The sequence below is a fragment of the Drosophila montana genome, unplaced genomic scaffold (assembly GCF_035044405.1).
Source record: "Drosophila montana isolate Dmon_TW-CO22-7 unplaced genomic scaffold, ASM3504440v1 contig_3218_1, whole genome shotgun sequence".
NCBI lineage: Eukaryota > Metazoa > Arthropoda > Insecta > Diptera > Drosophilidae > Drosophila > Drosophila montana.
In genome coordinates, this window is record NW_026998098.1 from 1,627,241 (window position 1) to 1,650,607 (window position 23,367).

The following is a 23,367-nucleotide window of genomic DNA, read 5'->3' on the forward strand; positions in this document are numbered from 1 at the left end:
CTCCCAAACTTCGCCATATCCGAAAGTTGAACAAATAATAGATATCTTTCCATTACGTAGAATCAAGCAGAATGTCTTTAAGATAACTCAATTGTAGCTCTTGGAGTAGACTAAAAATTGAGCTGAAATATATTTTCCTCTGCCAGAAATATAAAATGCTTCTTTCCTGTTAAAATCAACAAACAATGCAAAACTAATTACTTGTAGACTTCACAATGCCGTAAATAAATTCTGTATCAATGGATGTCTTATAGATGCTACGCAATAAATAAATTAATAATATATAAACCAAAATATATTGCGTAAATAAATAAAGTTTGCGGCCGAATAGGCTTGCGTTCAACATATGTTTTCGTATTTTCAATTTGAGCGGCAAACTACATAATAAATTCGATGGTCATAAAAATACATCATCAAATAAATAGTTGCCGTGCTGCACACGAACAATGCTGGCAGAACGATAATTCGTAGAGTTTTACTTGGCAAATACGAGCTAAATAAATTGCATCTACACAGCTTTTCCGGGTGCTCCAGAATGTCGGGCTTATCTCTGGCCACACCAGCAGCAGCAGCAGGAGCAGGAGCAACAGCAGCGGGAGACGGAGCCGGGTAGCCAAAGGCACAGGCAGAGCAACCCTTAAATCACATTTTGCCTAATTTTTCGCTGTCAAAAAAACTCATTAATCTTTTGGTCTGGCTGGCAATGGCAGTGCCATGAAAATGGAACAGGAAAAAACATACGCCGCACGGAAATTGCTATACGAGGGCGCCAAAGCGGCCGAGCCCAGCCACGCACACACATACACACACACACACACACACACACACACGCACCCGGACACACACCCAAAACCAAAAATCCGCTCTCACCTTGCGGAGTTCGAGAAATTGTTGCTGCCCTTGAAAAATGAGCCTCTCGTATGTCAGGCAGAACGCAAATGTCACCCCCAAAAGTTGGTCGAACCGAAAGTCGAACGTGTGTAATTTATTTAAATTTAAGGACAGGCCCAGACTCTCCACAGTACGCGACACTTTTTAGCTAAACTCCAAAGCGGAATGCTTGGCTCTTTAGGGTTGGAGGAGCGGGGGGTAGATTGTGAAAAACCCCGTTCGCTTGGCCCACTTGAATATTGATTTCTTGCGTAATCTTTGCGGCACGCCCGCCGGCTGGCTCCAGCTCTAACTCCAAATCCTGCGCCGATAGTGGCCAGGCCACCATTGACGTTTCATATTTATTAATGAGGCGCATTTGTGTTTGGAATTTTTAATTGGACATTGGAGGCGGGAGCGGGGAGCGGGTAGCCTGGAGTATGCCAGGAGGCACAAATGTAATTGAGTAATTAACATAAATTATAATACATAATTTTCTTTTGGCATTTTCGTAATTATTGTTAGGTAAATTAGATTTTTAAGGCACAAAGTTTCTTCAGTGTTCGCCGGCTTTAACACACAAATACATAAACGAGAAATAATTGTATGGCTTTATTCGTACTCCCACGAAATGTATTTGTTTTTCGCGATAAGCAATTTATGTTAAAAGTTTTCGCTCAAAACTTGGCAAACAGCTACCCACATTGCTGGCAATCTGTTGGCTCCAAATCAAACTAAATCAGCATCAGCACAAAATCTTAAATATTGTTTACACAGTGCCTGCAAAAGAAATCGACAGCAAAGGCGTCAGCGACAGCGACAATGATGACGACAACAGAAAATCATCTCATCATCTATGGCAGTTTCGCAGTTCGCCCAGGAATGGAAGTAGACAGATGACAGCAGTCCGGGAACTTCACACAAAGGAAGCAAGGATAAGTGCTCAAAGTCAGTTGACTTTGAGATGCACTTAAAGCGGATAATTTAAGACATCTAACGGAAGTCTAGATAAAAAGGTAATTGTACCGACCTCTGATCTATGGGAAAGAGTTTGCGTCCAAGAACTTATAAACTTCAATTCCTCAAATTGCCTTTATTCTTATTTATACAAAAATATTAATGTAAATATGAACTTACCCAAAAATTCACACACGCACGAATATTTTATTGCTTTTTATTAGTACGAAGGATACGCAGCTTTATATAACACATTGCTGAAAAAGATAAGGAGAAAACGGATTAGGCAAATGTATAAAAGAGCAGTAAAATGAGAAAGAGAGGGAGTAATAGATAAAGAGGGAGACAGAGAGAGAGGAAAAAGAAGCAAGCCAAAGAGAGATAGACTGCAAGAGAGTCAATTAGACTGACAGTATGAGCAGAGATTAAGTTTATTAAATTTCGCAACACATCATGTTAAAGTAACACTTCCCATCAAAGCATTAAAGACTCTAAGGCTTACTTAACTTTATGAGAATCGCCTAGTAAGGCAGCAGTTCAAATACGTTATGTATAATTTGCAGAGTAGAGGTTAACTTGATCTGTATTCGGTCAACACATGCACATATAAGCAAACATACATATATACATACAAACATATATGCATAGAAGCATATATACAAACAAATATACATACATACATACATACACGTAGGTTCAGGTACCTATGTATATATGATACATATATGTATATATAATACACGTGCACACATACATACAAACACATGTACACACATTAATACATACATACGTATAAACCACATACATGCATACATATGAATATTCAGACATATGCAAATGCGCCTGCATACATCAAGTTAATTAAATAACCGACACAATTTTTAGATATCACACTTTTAATCAACGCATGACAATCTGTACTGCTTACTTGAATTCGTGAGAATCGCATAGAGGGGCAATACGTAAAATTATGAGTTTTTGGTTATTTTTACATTTGGTTTAAGACAACATTAATATATACACACATGCATACATGCGTTTGGTACACGCGAAGTATACACGCAAGTATTAATATATAAACTCACATACAAACATACATATACGCACACATATATACACGCACTTAAAGCAGGTAAAGGCATACGTAACACTTGTTACATTGCGTTGCAGCTAAGAAATGTACTCCTTTCTAATTTCTAGCAATTTTTAAAAATGTCTACTGTACATAGAAACATTTATTTACATAGTAAGTCTTTGAATCCTGCGGTTATGTATAAAGTCCATATAAATTAAATGTTAAAAGAGCTTTGACAACAATATAATGAAAAAGTTTGCATTAGTCTCAACCTATATCCTATCATATGGCTCCTCAAAATATTTATACACTTAGCATAGTTTAAAAGTATGCTCAAACAGCCCGAAAGTGTGTAGAGCATTTAAAATGCTAACAAAATTTCTACACTTTTCAGACAGACACCCAACATGCCGCACACATGACGACACGGCCACAGCTTGGAGCCGGGAGAGCTGCGAGTGCTGGGAGTTGGGAGTCAGGGGCAGTCATCTGTCAGAAGTTGGCTACCCTGCCGCCATATTGAATTTTGCTGTGTGTCTGGGCTGTGCCTGGTTGAGTCTGGTTGAGTTTGTCTGATGGTTTTCAACCCACCTTGTTGCTGATTGCTGCTGCTGTCACACACATCAACAGCAGCCGCAGCAGCAGCAGCAGCAACGCTGCTGGGATTTACACACACTCACACACACGCACACACACGCACAGATAGAAAATGGCAACTTTGTGCATAATTTTGCGCCTTGTTGTCATGTTTCATGACTCCTCTTGGTTTTTCCTGCCTGCCTGCCTGCCTGCCTTGGCCTCGTGCTTATGTGTGTTTTGTGCTGCCTTGTAAAATGTAAATAAATACGTTGAGCAGGAAAATAATTTTTGTTTGTGTAGTTATATGCCAGTTAAGAGGTTTATGCGTGGCAACAAATCAGGAAAAGTGTTTGCTTTAAGTGACAGACGTTAAAAGACATAAGTAGTACCTGCTCTGATGGTACGAATTATAAAAAAAAACTTGCTGTGTAGTTGATGGACAGAATAATTAAAACACAAGTGACAGTAGTAAAAAGCGATGCTTAAATAAGAAATAATATATATAGAAGGGAAATCAGAAAGTGACGATAGATAAAAGTCACTGAAATATAAAGTTATGATATGATGCTAACTCAACATGGTAATAGAGCTTAAGTAATTTCTAAAAATATAAATAATTCATTTACTAATACCAATTAAAACAACGTGCCTAACTTGAAGGTAGCCTTCACTTTGGACTATATATTTCCATAAGAATATGCATCTTACACTTGCACAGAGACTATTTCAAAGTTTGAAAAATACGTATTTAATTATTATTAATTAATATGCAATCTTTTAAATTTTGCAAGTGCAGTGATTAGTAGATGCTTTGTCTTAGTCCCAGTCATTCAGATAACCTAACATAAAAATTCAGATCTCAAATTCTAGGCAAGACAAAAGTATAGAATGCAATAGATAAGAATGATAATATTAATAATAACAAAACTATAATAATAATGTTAATAAAATCAACAAATGTATTCATAATAATAATAACAATACCAATAATAAATAAAGCTTAATTTTTCAGACACCTTCAGAACTGAATCTTGATTTGAGCACGCATAAACTCAGCTGAGGTGCGTGCGAGGAAATTGCCTAAGCTTGTTAGAGCGTCATTGCCTTGCCTTTATGCTACCAATTTCCACGCACTATGAAAAAGGGGTGGCCGGCAGCAGCAGCAGCCCTCGGGCAAGACGAGAACAGCCCCTCCAGGTCCCAACGCCCAAGTGGTGCGTTGCTCACGCAGCTATCATCAACAATAATAACGAGAGTACAAAGCACAAAGGAAAAGGCTCTGCCTAGCTGCGCCCTCTCGTGCTGCTGTCTAAGTTAAGCGTCAAAAGTTTTGATAGCTTATGAGATGCCTACTGGAGCGACTCCTTCGACTCCGGCGACTCCTTTCTGGAGCCCATTGAGTAGAAGCGGGCAACATTTTTCATTTTTAGTTGAGCAAAATTTTTAACACAAAACTTTTATGTAAAATGTCTTGCGAGATAAAAGTTTAAATTGTCAATTGAAAATGTTGTTGGTAAAAGTTTTTTTGATTAATTTTCACTGCGCTGCGCCGTTGACAATAAACCCGATGAGCTGCTGCGGATGCGGGCGCGGTCGCGGCATGCGGGGCGAAGGGCAAGAAAGTGTGTTGAAGTCCCAAACATTTACATGTTCAGTTCGGCACGAGGCAGACAAACAATTGAGCACATTAACGCGCACAGATATGAAGCAAGAAAGAGACAGAGCCAGAGAGAAAGAGAGAGAGACAGCATATATCTCTTGATTGAGAGAAAGAGAGATGGGGAGAGAGAGAGGGAGAGAAAGTCTACTGCGATTTGCATGTGAATGTGTTGAAATAGAATTTAATGGCAAAAATAACAATGAAAAGTGAAGAGCAAATAAATAAAAATAAGCTGCAAAGTCTATTGAAAAGCCGAGAGTAGAGCAAAACGAGAAAAGCGAAAAAAGCAGCAGCCAGAAGAGAATTGCGAATGTAGATGACAGAAAAATAAACGTAATACTTTTCTATGAATCCTTTTACAACATAAAGCTGGGTTAATTTAAGAAAATAGGAATAACTTTTTGCCACCCCTTTTAAGTAGTCGAAGCCTGGAACTCTTCCTAATTTTATATTATTTATCAGCAATAGCTTCCGTATTCTCAATATGCCTAGGTTATTCTGTGCTCTTAAGTGCAATAGTAGACAATTTTATTGCTTTTTTTCCTAATGTTGAGTTATGTTAGAAAAGGGCTTCCTTTTTGTCATTCCATAGTCTTTGTAATGTTAACACAGTTTCTAAACAACCTCAATAGTAGTTCAAGTCTTACTTAAGCCTGCTTTGAATGTAGCTTTAATCTTAATAAAACTGAAAAAAGGCATCTGCTTTTTGTAATATTAAACAATAACATCTTTATTATTATCAATTTGCATGGTTTTGGATGTGTTTTCTTGCTTTACTGCATTTATATTATTCTAAAACACAAAAATATTGAGACTTTCTTCTGGGAGAAATTACTTTTTGGATTTTACATGGAGTATATTAATTAAATTGGAATTAACCTCACTCAAATTTCGTTGTATTAATCAATATTTGCTTACTTCTTACTTCTTATGCCCATTTTACAGGGTATTTTGTAGTCTTTCGTGCTATAGTACTATGCAGTTCTATATGCTCGTTGTCTGCTCCAATGCCATTTGCTTTATTTTTCATCAAAATTTCTCTACGCCTCAACCTTTGTCATTGCCAGCTCTCTCTCTCTCTGTTTGTGTCTTCTTGCTTTTCCCCTTCTTCGTGATTTACTGTTGGAAAAGCCATTTTGTACAATTTCCACACGATTGATTTCGCAAATTTTCGCCGCAAGTACCCCCAGAAGCGAAATAGCAACCGCAACCTCGCCCACCTCCTCAACACTTCCGCCCATCAAACACACACACACACACACACACAAACACACAAATATCTGGCAGCTGGGTTCCTGGCTGGTTTCTACACTTGTAATGCCTTTTGCCCTGTAGCCACAATTACCCAAAAAGCCGATCCAATTGCTGCTGCCCCGCCCCACCGCGTACTCACGTACTAGGAAAACGACACCCTGTCAGAGACACATGACTACTTTCCTCTGGGCTTATCGAGGAACACATCTCTCTAATGCAATTAAGCCGCCCCGCATTGCCTGCAATTCATAAATATTTTATTTGACCTCAGCACAGGAGCATAACTTTCAGAGGAGCAGAGAACTGAAAACCTAAACCCAAACCGAAACTGAAAGCCGAAACCGAACGGATGGAAAAAATAATGTTCACATAGACATTGCGTATACGCCAGCGTGGCCAGCCAATATGCTCTGCTACTTTTTGGGGTCATTATTACTTAACGCCCTGGCAATGTTAGGCAAATTGCTTTTCGGACCAGCCACTGGAGTGGGGCTAGAGTCAAGCCAAAGGGATTCTCTGTTTGCCAAGCATATTAGAGAGCTGCATGTGCTGCCGTTTGGGTGTCTCCGTCTCCGCCTCAGTCTCAGTTTCTGTCCAACCCCCACAGTTGGAAAACAAATGGCGTGTGGCAAACGCAAAGGCAAAGGCAAAGGGTTAAAAGGTGCGGTTTGCCACGCTCCACGCTCTACGCTCTACGCTTCCTCGTCGCGGTACCGGAAACAACCACCTAAAATGGACACCAGCTGCATTTGCTTTGTCTCTGCTGTTTACTTTTCATGGCTTGGGGTCCTTTTCTTTGCTTTGATGTGCCACAAATTAATTGCCTACAATTAGGCGCCCCGGCAAATGTCATTCACTCACTCACTCACCAGCTCGCTCGACTTCAAGTTGTAAGCATTTTTGACACTTACCGGTGTTCCTGTTTGTAACGCTAGCTTAAAGGCTTGCCAAGTCTGAAAACATAGTAGAAGTGGACAAAACTGTTTGTTAGTGCAAAGTTCCCAAAAAGAAGTCCACTACACCAATTCCTGACAAAACATATGCCATTACAGCATTACTTGTGTATACTTGTGGAATGTCTGTCACATGCAGAAAGCGGCAGAAACAAAAAAAAAAAAGGAAGAGAAAGGAAAGAGAAGGGAATGCTTGTAGGAAAACTTGCTGAAAACTTTGCTTGTATCCTCGACCAAAAGAGGGACTTTTGCTAATGAAAAGTGTCTGCCGTTGGCTCTTGAAAACTTTTTCATTGACTGGACCCAAGTCCAGTTATGCCAGCGGAAGTAACTTTATTTTTATTTTTTTCCTTCATATTTATTGAAGGAAATAAAGCAAACGATCGAATAGGGTGTACGAAAGGAATGTCGAAGATTTTATGCCCTTGTTGTGGCTACTACCATACAAATTTCAATAAATTTATATATATACATATATTTATTCGGCTTAAGCAAGGCTAATAAATTATCGATAGTTCGGCTATTGGTCAGAATTAAAACGTTAGACTTTCGGTTCGGTCTGTGAGCCTGGTATTCAATATCCATGAATCCACTTTGCTCATCGAACCTTAATTTGTCGCACCTCTTACAATTTTAAGTGAATCAATTCGATTTCCAGTTTTCTAAGAATTCTGATTACCTTCATTTATTCTAAAATGAAAAATAGAATGGAAGCTGGACTGTGTATAGATTTTAATACACAAATGACAAGGACTTTTCGACATTTGCATATTTTTTCTTATTTCTTTGCCAAACAGTTTTGCCAAATAGATGTGGTTCAGAGCTGACTGTTCTTTTTTTGGTGTGAACCTTCAGATTTTAGATTTTCCTTTGAACCGTCTCAACTCAATTTTTATTGCTAGCTTTCGTCTTAAAATCAAGCTGGTTTGAAATTAAGAAGCACTTACTAGGCATTACAAACCAACTAAAAATGTGATGGCCTTTTCCATTTTCGGGTCTGCATAACAAAAACCAGCTACAGATACGAGTTGGATACTCAGTCAGCTCCAGTGCTGGTCAAACTTTTCGTGTCAAGCAGAAATTAAATTTTGCGCCGCATTTGGGTTTTTATTGTTGGCCAAGTCCCCCGACACATTCTTAATGGCAAGCACAAAGCACTGACCAAAAGATTTATTATCAAATGTCATTTTTGCTCGCTTGCTCTCAATTCCCACACTCCATATAAATGTATATATACACACACATACACTCACCCACACACACACACACAGACACTCTCTTCGGATTCTGTCTGCCCTAAAGCATTTGTTATAATCAAAAGTTCTTGACTATATGCGCTGATTGCGCTCTGCGCTTTGATTTCACTGAACTTTCGCAAATAGTTTTGCCATTTTGCCAGCCGGAGTCGCGCCTCGTGTCGTATGCGCAATTTATATGGCTTAACGCTGACAGTTCAATAAGCCAGCCACAGGCTGTCGCTCACCAGCTGACTCTCTGTCTGTCTCTATGGCTCTTTAATTTTCATAAATAACCGAAAAGAAACAAAAAAAGTAAGTAAAGTTATAGGCCACCAACTATTGGCAAACTACCTGAGACCCAAGCCACTAATTACGCATACGCAGTGTTGCCGGGTTGCAAAAGTTCCAAAGTTCCTTAACCTGCCTTCCAGCCGACTGCCATTTCAATAACTTCTGTTGCAGTTCCCATATAGCTACGGGGGATTTCGCCTAGACACGGGCGCAGGCACAGGCACAGGCAGTGCCAAAATTTTTGGCTACCATATATCGTTTTAACATAATTTCTGTGGCAAAATTAACTTTATGAACTGTTGAGCAAAACGAGGGAAGCAACCGGCAATCGGCAACTAAAGATAGAAGACAGTCCTTGGAGCGTGCGCCGCACAACCTGCCACTTAAAACAAATAACAAAGTTTTGCTTAACTTTGCGGCAAGTCGCTCGATGGGCTCGCCCCGAATCGGTCGCCCTGCCTTTGCCCTGCCAGCTCGTGGGCCTGCGTTATATTCCTGCTCCCAAGGAGCTGCCCCAGTCATGCCTTGTCAAAATTATGGCCAGACACAAAGCAATGTCGTCGTCAACGACGTGGTGCGGCTTTGTCTTGGGCGTTGCAGGAAATCATCCGCAGTGTGCGACTCGGAGTCGACCGCCCGACAAAGTCGACCCCCTTAGGCTAAATTACGTATGAAAATGGATTTTATTAAAAAGAAGTTGGCGACGGCAAGACATTTACGAAAGCAGCAAGCCAAACGACAGCAACTCTGTTTACATTTGCCCATCAACAATAAATTGAGAGCTGTTAAAAAAAAAATAAAAACATTCAGAAGCAATCAACAAAGGCTGTACACAAATAAAATACCTTAAAAAGGTACATATAAGCACATGTACAAGCTTAACAAGCAGGTATTACCAAGCTTTACGAATGTTTTCTCTGGAACTTCTTTTACTTCATTCATTCCACTCATTTTTCTCCGCAGGTTGTGGATCGAATTTGAAATTTTAAATGCTTTCCTTATGGATTTTTGAATATTATTTAACATAACACTGAATGGAATTTTACAAAGCCTCATCTGAGTTTTTAGTCACATTAACTTTCTATATGAAATAAAGTTTGTTATTTTCTTGGACTATTTAAACCTACTTCATGGAGTACACTTTTTGGCGGCTAAATAGTACTTGAGGACTTTTAAAGGCCGCGCAGCTAATGCCTCTTGTTAAAATGTATGCAAATAATGGCTCGGCTTTAACGAGCCTTGCATTTACCTATTAAGCAGACACGCTAATTGGAATAGATGGAGAGCGAAAAGAAGGAATCGCTTAGAAAGCTGCAATCGGAGAAGTCGACAGCTGCACATCGCCCATATTACTAAAGGCCACTAAAGAGCCAATAAATGAAGGCAGCTTGGAGTTGGCGGGGGGCATATTTTGGGCAATTGCCTGCATTGAAGCTTGAGGTAATTGCGCAGCTTTCAACGCCCCAACAAAACAATAAGCCTTAACTGAGAAACACAACACCTAACCGGCAAATACACCCACACACACACACACACACACACGCGCATACACTGGCATCGAAATGGCGCCAACTTTGGGCCAACTTCATGAATTTTGAATGAAACTAAGGCTAAGTCAGAGCCAGAACCCTGCCAGAAGACGTGAGGCAGTCACAGCCACAGCTTGGAGCCGGGCGTCGTCCTACTCGATTCGCTTGCGCTGTCGCTTGTGTCGTTCCCGACTGCCGACGACTACTTAGAGACGCCTAAACAGCTTCATTACTTTTATGGGGCTGGCGGCGCGCTTCGTTGGCTCGCCCATTGTCTGGGGCCAGAGCCGTCGTCTGGCCAGGCGCAAATTTGTTTGTGTAAATTAAATGAAATGACTGTAAAAATGCCAAATAAGCTAATTTGCGGTTAGTTTTCCACAACAATACACACGCACATCCATACACATTTATACAAAAGGAGACCATAACTCTGCCCGGCGCCCATCATTATCAATCACAAACAAAATGGCGGCACAGACAGCCATTGCTCACTTTAACGGTTCACCCCATCAACAGGGCATAAAACGCGCTCGCTCCGCGTCCAATCGGAGCTGTCCACTTGGCCCAGCTGGACGCTACGCGTTGTTGTGGTCCTTCTCATCGCCCATCGCCCGGGCTGCATATTAAATGCAGACAAGTCTCTGCCATAGTTATTTGTGCCGCTTGGCCATGAATTTTGCATTAGAGTTTAGTTAAAGTGCAGCTGGTGCAAATAGCAGCGCAACGGATAGTTTTCCAGCACGTTTCCAGCACTATGGAAAAGCGTAGCGAAACTTTTTATAGAACTGGGCGAACAAAGCACAGACCTGGGAACCATTTGCCATTTACTATGAAAACTGTTTTTTAAAGAACGCTTGAACGCAAAACATTTAAAATGCAAAACATTTAAATAAAATAAAATATCGATAGCTCAGATAAAATACATACAGTCAACTTTTTCTTATAAGAACTAAAAGTATTATATTATATCTATGAAATAATTAAATATCGCATATATCACAAATATTACTTCTAAGCAAAGCGCGAAAAGGCATTTTTTTGTATAGAAAGCGATGCATTATATATCCCATACGACAGACTCAGCCCCTAATCGAGCGATTCGATTCGAGTTTTTTTTAATGCCAACTATTCGATGCTTAAAAATTAATAAATTAAAGCCTTAAGCCCAATTCGGGCGTATATACTTTAACATAGTCGCATGTATATAATTAATCCCACTGGCAATAAATTGTCAAAATCCCCAAAAACAGAGAATAATAGCAACAACAACAACAAAAAACGTACAAATAAATTGCAAATGAGTTGCATATCAAATGATCATTAGCATTTCGTAGGCATTTTAATTGAAAATTTATATGGCCATTGGCGGAGGCGGAGGCGGGGCAAAGGCAACTTTTCTGTCAACGTTGCTGGATGAGCCGAACGCTGGGGGGGAGGCGAGGCAGCATTTCTGGACACGCTGTTTTGCATATCAATCTGAAAATCAATTAGAACTTGCTGGCACGCGCCAGCTGCCCAACTTTTTTCATTAAAATTAAGCGCCAGCGCCAGCGCCAGTGCCACAGCAGCCTAATGTGGGAGGGCGGCGGAGGCGGAGTTGAACCTGTGGGAGCCAAGCTCAACCTGAGCGCAAAAACTTTTACGCTGAGCACAAAAATGTATAATTACGAGCGTTTACATAGAGTTTCACTGAATAACTCTCGCTTTAAAAGCAAAGCCCGCTTACAGTTTGCCATTCAGCAACAACACCAACAACAACAAAAATCCACACACATCCTTTCAGCAGCGTGTGGCTCTCAGGCAACGGTTAGCATCGTTGGTTTATAGAAAAAATTTGCATAAAGTGCGCATAAATTATGCCGTGAAAAAAAGTTATAATACCATACTTACAGCAGAAGTACAGCGACAAGCAGGAGTAGCAGGGAGCATTGTAGCTTCTATCTGCCCAATAACATATACATATATATACCCTCCCCATCCATCCCGACGGGCCGTAGTCTCTGTTCAGGTGTGTTGCCCGGGACGCATGTGACAGAAACTGCGCAACTTTCAACGTGGCTTCGAGCGGAGGGATGAGTGTAACAAGTCGGGTCTTCACTGTTTACACTTAAGCACAACAACAGCAACAACACCAACGGGAAGAGCAACAACTGCGACGAGCAACAAATTTGTTTAACAAAAATTTCATAAAATAATGCAAAAGTTTCCTCTGCTGCTCCTATAATTCATTCCGGGCGGGCAGCTGTTGTCGCCGCCAGTTGGTTGCCACTTTCCGCCGGGCTCGATTGCAACTAGAAAGTTGTCAAAGCAAAATGTTCATCAATTCATTAGATTGCCGGGCGCTAGAAATTGTTTGCCCATCAGCACAAATAACAGGCAGCTGTGAGCTGAGCTACTATGAGTTAATTTGTCACTTGTTATCTAAGCTAAGCTGAAAAGTTTTTCAAATAAACCCAATCAGTTTGCTAGTTGATCATCAAACAGATGTCACATCATGATTTTCTTATATGACTAAGATTAAATTTGGTTTAATTATTGAATAAGTTCAGTTAACTGAAACCCAGATTCCCAAGACACATAAAAGTTGCTCAGATTCAAATAGATATAACAAACGCAAAATTATTTACTATATGTATTTATCTTGTCTATAAAAACGCGCTTATCTCAAAGATTTAGATGTTCTAGGTTCTAGGTTCTAGGTATTATACCAGCTTCTCAGTACAACAATATTTTGAAATTTCAATGTCAAACGCCCTTTTAATACAATTTAAAACCCTTAAATATATAATAATAATATATAAAATCAATACTTGGACTTTGACTTTAAATTTTCCTTATTCGATCTCATTTTATCCAGAAGATCCTCATTTCATTATTTTATATAACGTAGAGAGTTAAAAAAGCGTCACTTGAATTCATGAAAATCGCATAGAAAGGCAATATTTAAGTCAAATATAACAAGAGAAGTAGCATGAGTCAGAGAACAAGGGAAAACACGAGTAAGTGAGGATTAGATAGATAGAAAGATAGAGAGATATATGTAGATAGATGGATGGAAATATCAATAGATAGAGACGTCTAAAGTATCGCCTTTCTATGTGAATTTCAGGTATTCAATAGAAATTATTATTTTTCTAGCGTTATCTCCAATAGGCTAATTAAAATATTTATTATTTGAAAATGTATTTTTTATTATTTTATTTATTTATTTTACTTATTTACCTAAATGTTGTACAAATTAATTTGGGTTTATTCGCTTTAATTTGATCATAGCAAATGCCTTAGTATTGTTTCTTTTTTGTCTTACCCTAATTTCACTGATTACTTTACCCTGCAAGATGCAAGCCTTATCCAATCCAAAACCAATTAATTCATTGTCTAAGCTATCTGCTGGGCCAGTCCTAGCACCTGTCAGTTTAAGAGGTTGGCGTCCACTTGCACCTTAATTGAATTCGTGTAATTCGTCCGGCTCTTGCTGGGCTCGACGGGCTCCTCCCTTCGGCTTTGGTTCCTGCCAGTGCCTTTTGTCGTTTCGCGCCGCTTTCGCCCGCTTAATGAGGACTGACAGGCGACAAGCGTAATTAAATTTTATTTAAGTGTTACATGCAAATTTTGCTCGCATTTTGGCTTTCATTCGTTTCTGGAGCAGACGGGCACGGACACGTTCTGTGCTAGGTTTGGTCTTTGTCTTTGATTTGTCTGGGCTTATCTGGTGTTGCAATGGATGGGGCTAATTTATGAGCTGGCCGAACCGCGGGCGGTCTGAGGCACCGCTGACTGTCAGTTCTCATTGCTGTTGGCCGCCACTTGAATGGGGTCTAATGCCTCACACGCAAAGCGGCTTATTGATTCCACCCTTAGATATTGCGCATACGCCGCGTGTGTCCTGTCTTATAAGCCATTACTGCTTGTTGAAAGGACTTGCCCCAGCTCTTTGTGCTCTTGATTATGATGGAAGATGCGCTCTGGACACAGACTCCAGACACCCAACGCCCAATCCTTTCTCACACTCTCCCTCTCTTTCTCTCTCTCTCTCTTTCATTACAAACAGCTGGCACTGACAATGACATATTGTCATCATTAACACTTTCCTTTGTGTGACTCGTATTGCATAAGCTTTTTTTTCCTTAATGTGTTTCGCTATTTCTTGCTTGTGGAACTTGTTATTGTTGCTGCTGTTTGTTATGCGTTCTGATTTCTGCACACTTTCCACAAGCAATTTGTATGCAAATACTTAGTTGTAAACAAATTTGCAATCGCCGCTTCTTCTTGCAAAATTGAATGAGTCAAGTGCATTGATAAGTGACTTCTGACTGCCTGCTACGCCAGCCTCTCAACTGCTCTGCGGCGCTCTGCTAGTTTTCAGTACAGTCAGTCAATTGACATAGAAATCTATTCGCATCTAGTTGCAATGGAAGCTGCGACTGATTCATTGAAAACTGCACCCAACTGACGCCGACAACAGCAACGCCCACTTCGCCCACTACTAAGCCAGAGCCGAGAATGGGAGTAGAAGCTAGTCAAGCTAGTCGGCAAACGCTTTTAATTAGCCTATTGCCTTTTACATGTGGCTTCATTTGCATAGCTGTTGAGTGGGACAGCAGCAGCAGCAGGGGTTTGGGGCGATATTGCAGCGGAAAACAGGTTGTTATTATTTACAATTAGGTTTAATACAAAGTACGCTGTTTAGACAAAAGCTAACCTATTTAATATTCTCATTCTGGTTGGGTTAATTTTACTCACTATAAAGGCACATTAAGCTTAATTGGACAAGTTGGAAAAACTCTCTTGTTAAAAATTATCTCCCACTACGAGCTTTGCCGGACTATATGACTTGTGGATATGAAATATAAAAGTATTTGAATTGCTTTTAACTTTGCCATCGTTAATTTGTGAGCTTCTTCATTGAAGCTATTCATTATATATAATAAAAAAAAAACATTCATGAGAATCGCATAGAAAGGCGATGGTTAACAAAAACAAAAAGGAATCACTCCACTTTCAATGGATTTTTGCTATAAGTATATGTAATATAGTAGTTGAATATTAATTAATTGTGCTAAACAACGACTAACAAATAAACCCTTACAATTCATTGGGTAAACAAAAAATTCCTTTGAAATATTCACTGTCAGGAGTCAATGATATGATTTCCAGTCTATGTTCTCTTTTCATATCGATTGGCCTCAATTAAAAACTTTCAATAATTGATAATAATTAAATTACATTTTCGCTGGTTGGGAATTTAGTTAAAGCTGACGCCAAAAGCTGATTGATTCCTGTCTGCTCCAGTGCATAGTAATTAAGAGGCGCTTGAAATTGTGCCGCGCTGCAGTTGCTCCACATTCATGAAGTTGCTGTCTATAGTCTCGTTGGTGCGAGGGGACTGTGTGTCTTTGGGTCTATCTATAACGCCATTGTCAGCAATAAATAGTCAAGTACATAATACTTATAATTTATTTTGCATACAAAAAACAACTTGGCTACGATATGAGTCGATGCTGATGCTGATGCTGAGTGTTGGATGTTGATACTCGTCGAATCGTATCGTTGTCGTTGTCGCTGCTGCCCCCGACGCACTTAGTTAGATTTATGGCAAGTCAGTCGAGCAATTTGCGTGGGTAAACATGCACTAAAACTCAATTTAGAGGCGGATATATGTGTGTGCGTATCTGTACTGTACTGTAGTTACAGTGCCAGCGGATTGTATGCTGACACAGCGACAGCGACAGCAGCGCGCAATTTAATGCGATTTAAGCAGCGCAAATTGAGCGGGCCACTTGAATGGTTGCTTGAATGAATGAATGACTAACTGCTTGACTGGCTACACAACGACAACAACAACAACAACACCAACAGCCAGCACCACAACAATGGCAACTGATAACGATAACGACCTAGAATCTGCCTCTATCCTTCGTCCTTGGTGCCTGCCTCACATTATTAAATTATACACTGCAGATTCTCAACTCTCGCGTACACCAATTAATCCCAACTGGATTTGGCATAAAGATAAGACAACGCCGCCTCCACGTTGTCGTCATCGCTGCAGGGCAATCTGCCCAAAAGAAAAACTCCACGACCCCGACCCCACCCGACATCGAATGGCTCGGCCATTGCGGCGTTGCTCCCAAATGTGCCGTTTGACAATTTTCAGCGCGTGGCAAGGCGGCCTCTAAACGGCCTCCATTTTCATTCCCAGCCTGCCACTTGATACCAGCAGATAAGTCATTTTTATGTGACACTTTGCCTTAAATATTTCACATTTTTTGCCTATTTTCCTGTTGTTGTTGTTGTTGTTGATGCTGTCGTTTCTTTCAAGCGGCACTTGCGGAAAATTCAGCAGGCGGACAACTGACTAAGTAGGCGCCATTATATAAAGCAGGCCAACAGCCTTGCAAAACATTCTCCATTTTCCTCCCACTCTCTCTGTCTCTCTATCTCGCTCTCTGTCTCTTAAGCTCTATGTAGGCAGCTGGGCAATGACACTATTGTCGTATATATAGATATTATAATAGAATACATATTATAATGAAAGAGGCATCTTTAATGGTTTATGATTCTGAGGCACTGATAGGCGCAGCAGATGAATACGAATGACCTTCATTGGCCAGAACTGAACAGTTGGTTAAGTTGATGTTCTTGAAAATATATTAAAATTAAGTGAATAACAAGTATGAGTGCTTAGGCTGACTTGCAGCAAACTCTTGGAGAAATATACGCAGCGTTTGTTTAATATGTGGCTAAGCAGAATTTTCAAATATTAAAATCGCTAACTATTATTTGAATTCATGAGAAGTGCGTAGAAAGGCGTTTCTTGCTCTCCTAGTGTCACAGCGTTGCTCTCTCATTTGCTTGCTTGCTCTCTGGCTCTCACTATATGCCTCTTACTCGCTTACAATTTCGCTTGCTTGTATAAAGCCTTTCTATGCGATTCTCATGTACTAAATTCAGAGTGCAGGCAGAAAATAGTGAAGAAATAAAGTAAAGTAAGACTTGAATATCGATTAAAAGGATAGGAAATGGAGATAAAAATAGTATTTAAATAATAGTATAATAATAAAGATGGAATTTGAGGCTAAAAGATTCGCACAAACAGAAAGAAGAGGTTTGAAGAGTACTTCAGAAACTAACTAAGAGTGAGGACAAGAGAGAATTTGAAATTGATGAGACTATGTATATAATTCACAATAACCAATCTTTTAAATAGCGATTTATATTCATCTTTTCCACCGTAACATTTTAAATATCTTTAATATTTCCCCGTATTTCTGAATGCCATTTAAATGGGCAGAATTATAACAAATTTTGCTATCTCCACTCTCCAATCTCTTCCTGCTCTTCCTGTTTATCTTGTGAATCCATCCAAGCATCTACAGCAATCATCTTTCGAGACAGACGCAGTGCGAAGCTTTCGCACGTCAAGTGGCCGCCAGTCAAGTCTGTCAGTTGGTCAAGTGGCGTGACAACAGCCGCATCTGGAGTCAAATATCCAAAACTGGGCAACATCATTTGCCACTTGCCAGTTGCCACATTGGTTTGGCTTGGCTTGGCTTGGCTTGGATCATTTTGGTTGCATTTTAGCATTTGAATTTGGTCAGTTTTTGCAACTCGTTGGCATTAATGGACTTGACGCGTTGCCCGCATCAAATTGGCGCTGCAAGCCGACGAGTTTGGAGCGCGTCTTTGGGGCGACCAAGTTGGCCATAGCCCGGGCTAACTGGTTTCTCAGAATTAAGCAATTTATCATTTTTTGTTGGACTTATTTTTTCGGTTTTTTGGCTAGCTGGAAAATGTACTCGTAATTGAATTGAGTGTCGTTAGCGTCGCCGTCGCCGTCGCCGTGTGGGCAAACATTTCAACAGCTATGCTTAATTATAAGTCTGGGACAGCGGCTTGTGTACACTTGAGCCCATAAGCCCTGGCTTTATAGAAATTCAAACAGTCAACACAAATTATGATTGTTATTATTTTTACGCATTATTTACACACCTTTCTGGTCTTGTTTACATTTGGCCACACCACAGTCCGGCAAGCATCTGCAAGCATCTCCAACGCACCTCGACTCCGTGCCACTCCATGTGAGGTGCCTAAGCCGCAGCTTTGCAGCCCGCTCACGTCCGCCCGGACACGACCTCGTCATTCTACAATTTCAATGCCTTCTCTCAAACCGCTTCGAGTTACATTTGGGCGGCTTGGGGAGTTGGCGGCTTGGGGCCTGGGGCCTGGGGGCGACTGGCATCAATTGACAGCAGCTCAATTTTGTCATGGCTCATTTTTTCGATTTCCACACTCGATAGTCTCTCTCGCCCGCACTCGCATTTGCGTGGGCAAATTGTTACGTTAATTTTTTAAGAGGCTTTTTTCGGAATTTGTCCGCAAATCAAATTAAAAATATCATATGAAATTGAGTCCTACAGACATGCAGCTATATTAGACTGCGGCTTTTGTTAAAGGCTTTCGAATAAAGTTATCAAACTGACACTGGAGTGCGCACTCGATAAGTTTCCATTGTTAATTACAAACTGAATTCAAAAGCTATTCAGCTTGTAATTATTTAATTTGTAGTTGAAAATATATATAGGGAAGATTCATGTATTACTAACTAGTGTTTATTCATATTTTGATGTAGAGCTTTGAAAATAACTTAAAGTCGAATGGATGATATTTGGGCCTTCGCTCATACAACCTTTGACCTTTCTCTTACCCAGGTGCATAAATTTGCCGAAATAGAAATCAAATAAAGATCTTTGCAATTGAGTTAATATCTGATCGATTTGTTAACTTAAAAATCGATCGCTTTCCGACAATTTTCCACACTTACTGGTGGAATCTGCAAAAATCCCCTGAGCCAGTCAATCAGTCAGGCAGATGAATTGAACTTTCTTCTAGAAAACATTAGTTCTTTCGTCTGAAAAGTTCTACAGTTATTTAACACTCTCAATTACATCTTCCATTGTAATTTTCGATATTCATTTTAGGCATACCCCTAATGACATATATAACTTTGATTGCATTTCTGTTTGAATTCCCCCAAGTGGCTCATTGACAGTCCACTTGGCAAATGAAAAATTGTAATTTTACATATTTTACATATGCAAACATGTTGCCTCCACTTGCCTTTCACACTAGCTGAATTTAAAATACATTTCAATATGTGTTGTTTGGCTATTTGATTTTCTTTCTTTTTGTTCTGTTTTTTTTTGCAGCACATTTTAAATTGGATTTGTTTGCTCAATGCTTTTTGGATTTTTAACAGCATAATAAATAAATTGCTCAGTCGACTGCACTTCAACGGCAAAAATTTCCGAAATTTTGATGAAAATCAATTTTCGCTAAAATGTTTGCCACATTCTGCATACGCACAGCGCAACTGTGTGGCCCATGCGAAGCGATGCGATTAACATCAGTTAATCAAAATAAATATTTGACGCTGTTGTCGCTGCCACATGGAAATCGCATTAGGCGCCATTGGTCAGCAACGAGTTGCCGGGGCGGGGGCGGGGCGGGGGACTTGTTGTACGGGTCGGCTGTCATTTTCATAATTGGCCAAAAAGCCAACAACGAGCCGCACAACTATTAGCCAGCTGACAAACTGACGCAATGACAGACTGACAGACTGATAGACTGACAGGCTGTCGGACAGTTTGACAGCAAAACGCAGCGAGGACATGTCGCGGGGTGTTGCCTGTCAATGGCCATTTTGTCCGTTTGGTTGGGCGGCCCCTTTATTAAAATTTAACGCCGCAAAAGCGTAAAATTGCCACACTTATCTCGCAATGTCCTTTCTCCTCTCTCTACCCCTCTCCCCACACACACACACACACACACACATTTTTCGCCGCTGTGCGTGCATTAAAAGTTTTTTAAAATGACACAAATTGACTTTTGATGTTTCGCGGTTGATTTTTTTAATGGTGCGTAAAAAGTTTATTAAATTTTAAAGTAATTTTTGCGTTTTTTTACGTTTCTTGTCTGTGCGAATTTCCATAAAAATAATTTTTCAATTATGCCGGCGACGCGACAATGGTTTTCCACTGAATTTTCACAGTTGCCAACAATTGCCGGGATACGCGCATGTGGCGAGCGGGTTGCGGGCAGCCGGCAGCCAACTGTTACAGGCGGCTTCGTTGTCCTCGTGTAATGAAGTTTGAAAATGAAGTGCGACAACTAACGTAGCAGGCGACACTAAAAGGATCCGAGCTGCACCAATCCGGGCGCCAACTGTGCTGTGACATTTTGTGGCAATAATGTTGGCAGCGAGGAACAGGCGGCCACATCAGGCACAGCAACAGGAACAGGTCCTGGCTGCACCCAGCACACATGGCACTGCATGAATTTGGCAGCAAGTGCTGCAGCCCCCCAAACTTCGTGCTGAATGGAGCTCTGCTCTTTTTGGCTAGCACTCTTCATGGGTGCCGCGTTGGCGTCTCCCAAAGCCGCCCGTCTGAGCAGCACTGCATCGACAAGGCGTGTGCAACGAACTATTAACGACATTAACGCAGTCTGTTGCTGATATGCCAGTGTTGTAAATGATATTAAAGCCTTTACAGACAATTTTGCAGCACTATGCAACAAGAGAGAACGACAGTCTTTAGCGTGGCGCAGATTAAATAAGCTTTATTCTGATCGATTGTTCCTATTGAAGTCATATGATAGTCTAGTTCAATTTAATAGGATTTTGCGAAAGAGAGGGAGAGAAATCAAGCTCGTAATTGCTGAGTTTTTTGAAAAGCAGATATGTGGTCCATCGGAAAAAAGTCATATTTCAATCGATTATTCCCATCGACCTGTATGTTACAGTATTCCGATGTTCATAAGATTATCTCATATGCAAGAATCAAAGTCAGACTTCAATTGCCAAGCTATGATCAAAGTATCTTAACTATAACTTTAAGGCAAGCTTGCATTGAAACAGACAGAGGCATAGACAGAAATGATTGATCAATCATATATGTATGATATGTATATGTAACAAGCATATATCAAGCATACTTATAAGTATATTATGTAGTCGAAGACGTCTCCTGCTAAACAAATTTATAATACCCTTTTATAACGAGGTATAATAATGGAAATCAGATTTGCAGCCGACTTTCATTTATAGGGCTGGCTTGTTATAAAATATAATAATATATATAATTTTATTATTTATAGAGGGTTCAAATTCCAAACTGGGCTAATTATAAGTTAAGGCCATAGTTTGCTACTACTTTGACACAAGTCAGATGAATTCATAATATTACTAATAATATGCGAACTTTTATAAAACTAAATTGTCAAATGTTTCGAATGTTGTCGCTCTATAATTTCACTATAAAAGTGTTGCTATTTGCATTAAAACCATCAACAATTTGCATAATAAACCTGACCGAAACAACATCAACGCCATCGCATTAAAACTAAAAAAAAAAAAACACGCATTAATTTTCATTATAAAGCCCGAAAAAAACAGATACAAAAAAAGAAACATAATACGAATACATTTAGTTAGCACCTCGGTTTGGGGCAATAAAAATACCAACAACAGACAAATAGACAATTAATTATGGGCTACAAATAATAACAATAAAAATTAATAAGCATTAATGTGAGTTATGAAATATTTTGTGCAGCGGCATCGGAGGCAAACTTTTATCGCATAAATTTCTATATAAAATGCGTAGCAAGCGGCAACAAATCACAGCAACAACAACTGCAAGTAATTATTATTTATATAAGGTTTTATTTCTAGGTGCTCAAGAAGTGTGTGTGTGTGTGTATATGAGTGTGTGTGTGTATATGAGTGTGTGTGTGTGGGTGTGTGTGAGTTTGGGTTCCAATTTCTGTTCGCGTTGCCAACTATTTCGCTTATCTTTGTTGGCAAAAAGTTTTGCACCAACTTTACAGCAACAACAAGTAAAGCGCGCCCTTCGGCAATACCCGACTAGGAGATACTCTAAGCCATTCACAAATTACGTTTTAACAAAACGTTTTAACTCTGCATACTCATAAAGACATCACACATACAGTTTATGCTGTGGCTGCGACTTCTTAACTTCACACCATGGAAAATGCGCTATTAAATAACTTTGCGTTTTGTAAGCCGATCTTTATAGACGACATCATCCGAATATGTGCAAATACCAAAGCTTAAGGCTAAATCTTCAGAATGTAATTGTCCAAATTTGAAGAGGGGCATGGCGAGAGGTATTCATAAAGTAAGCTATTATGCATTCTTGCATACTATACGAGATCATACTTATCAAATTTTAAGTCTTCAGCTGAGATATAGGTAAAAAAGTCAGAGTATCGATATTATTTATCGATTTCTTGAACGCGGGACGAGTTATCGATGAGTTGAATCCAGCTTGATCGTTTCGTTCCATGGGAGAACCCACAATCGCAATTTCTCTAGACCTTATAGTTTTTAAGATCAACGCGTTCGTGCAGACAGATAGAAGACGGACATTACTTTTCCACATCTTTGCCATCTCCCACCCATTTAAACTCCGAGATATGGCAAGAAACGGAAATAGATATTGCTTTTTATCTATTTCATGAAAACAGGGCAAGTTATCGGTCAGTTAAAACAAACTTGATCGCTTCTTTCTATACGAGCACCGACGTTCATGCAAACAGACTGCCGACTGCTAGCGCTGATCGAGAATACATATGTTTTATGTAAAGAAGTCTCATTTCGCCCGTTACACACATTTGCACAAAAGTAATCCACCCATTTTGAGCCATTTTAAGGGTATCAAAAACAACAGCAACAAATATCAACAAATTTTTACAGCGTCGTCGGCTTTTTGTCTTTGATACACAGACAGCCAAGTGTCGTCTGCGAGGGGGCCCGGTCTATCGAGGGGCGAGAGGCGCCCTGTTTGATTGGAATTCGCTGGCAACAAAACAAAAAACGATAGAGAGAAAAAAAAACTAAATTGGCACCGGCAGATCAAAAGGTGCCGTCAAAAGTGTT

The 23,367-nt window shown here is 40.0% G+C and overlaps 1 protein-coding gene across 1 annotated transcript in view; it reads right to left on the reverse strand.

Annotated features, from left to right (window-relative positions):
* fz2 (frizzled 2) overlaps window positions 1-23,367 on the reverse strand; it is a 104,485-nt gene that overhangs the window by 70,783 nt on the left and 10,335 nt on the right. Inside the window, exon 3 of the mRNA XM_064689676.1 lies at window positions 2,008-2,084. The gene's annotated coding sequence lies outside the window, so the exon portion shown is untranslated. The remainder of the gene's footprint in view (window positions 1-2,007; window positions 2,085-23,367) is intronic.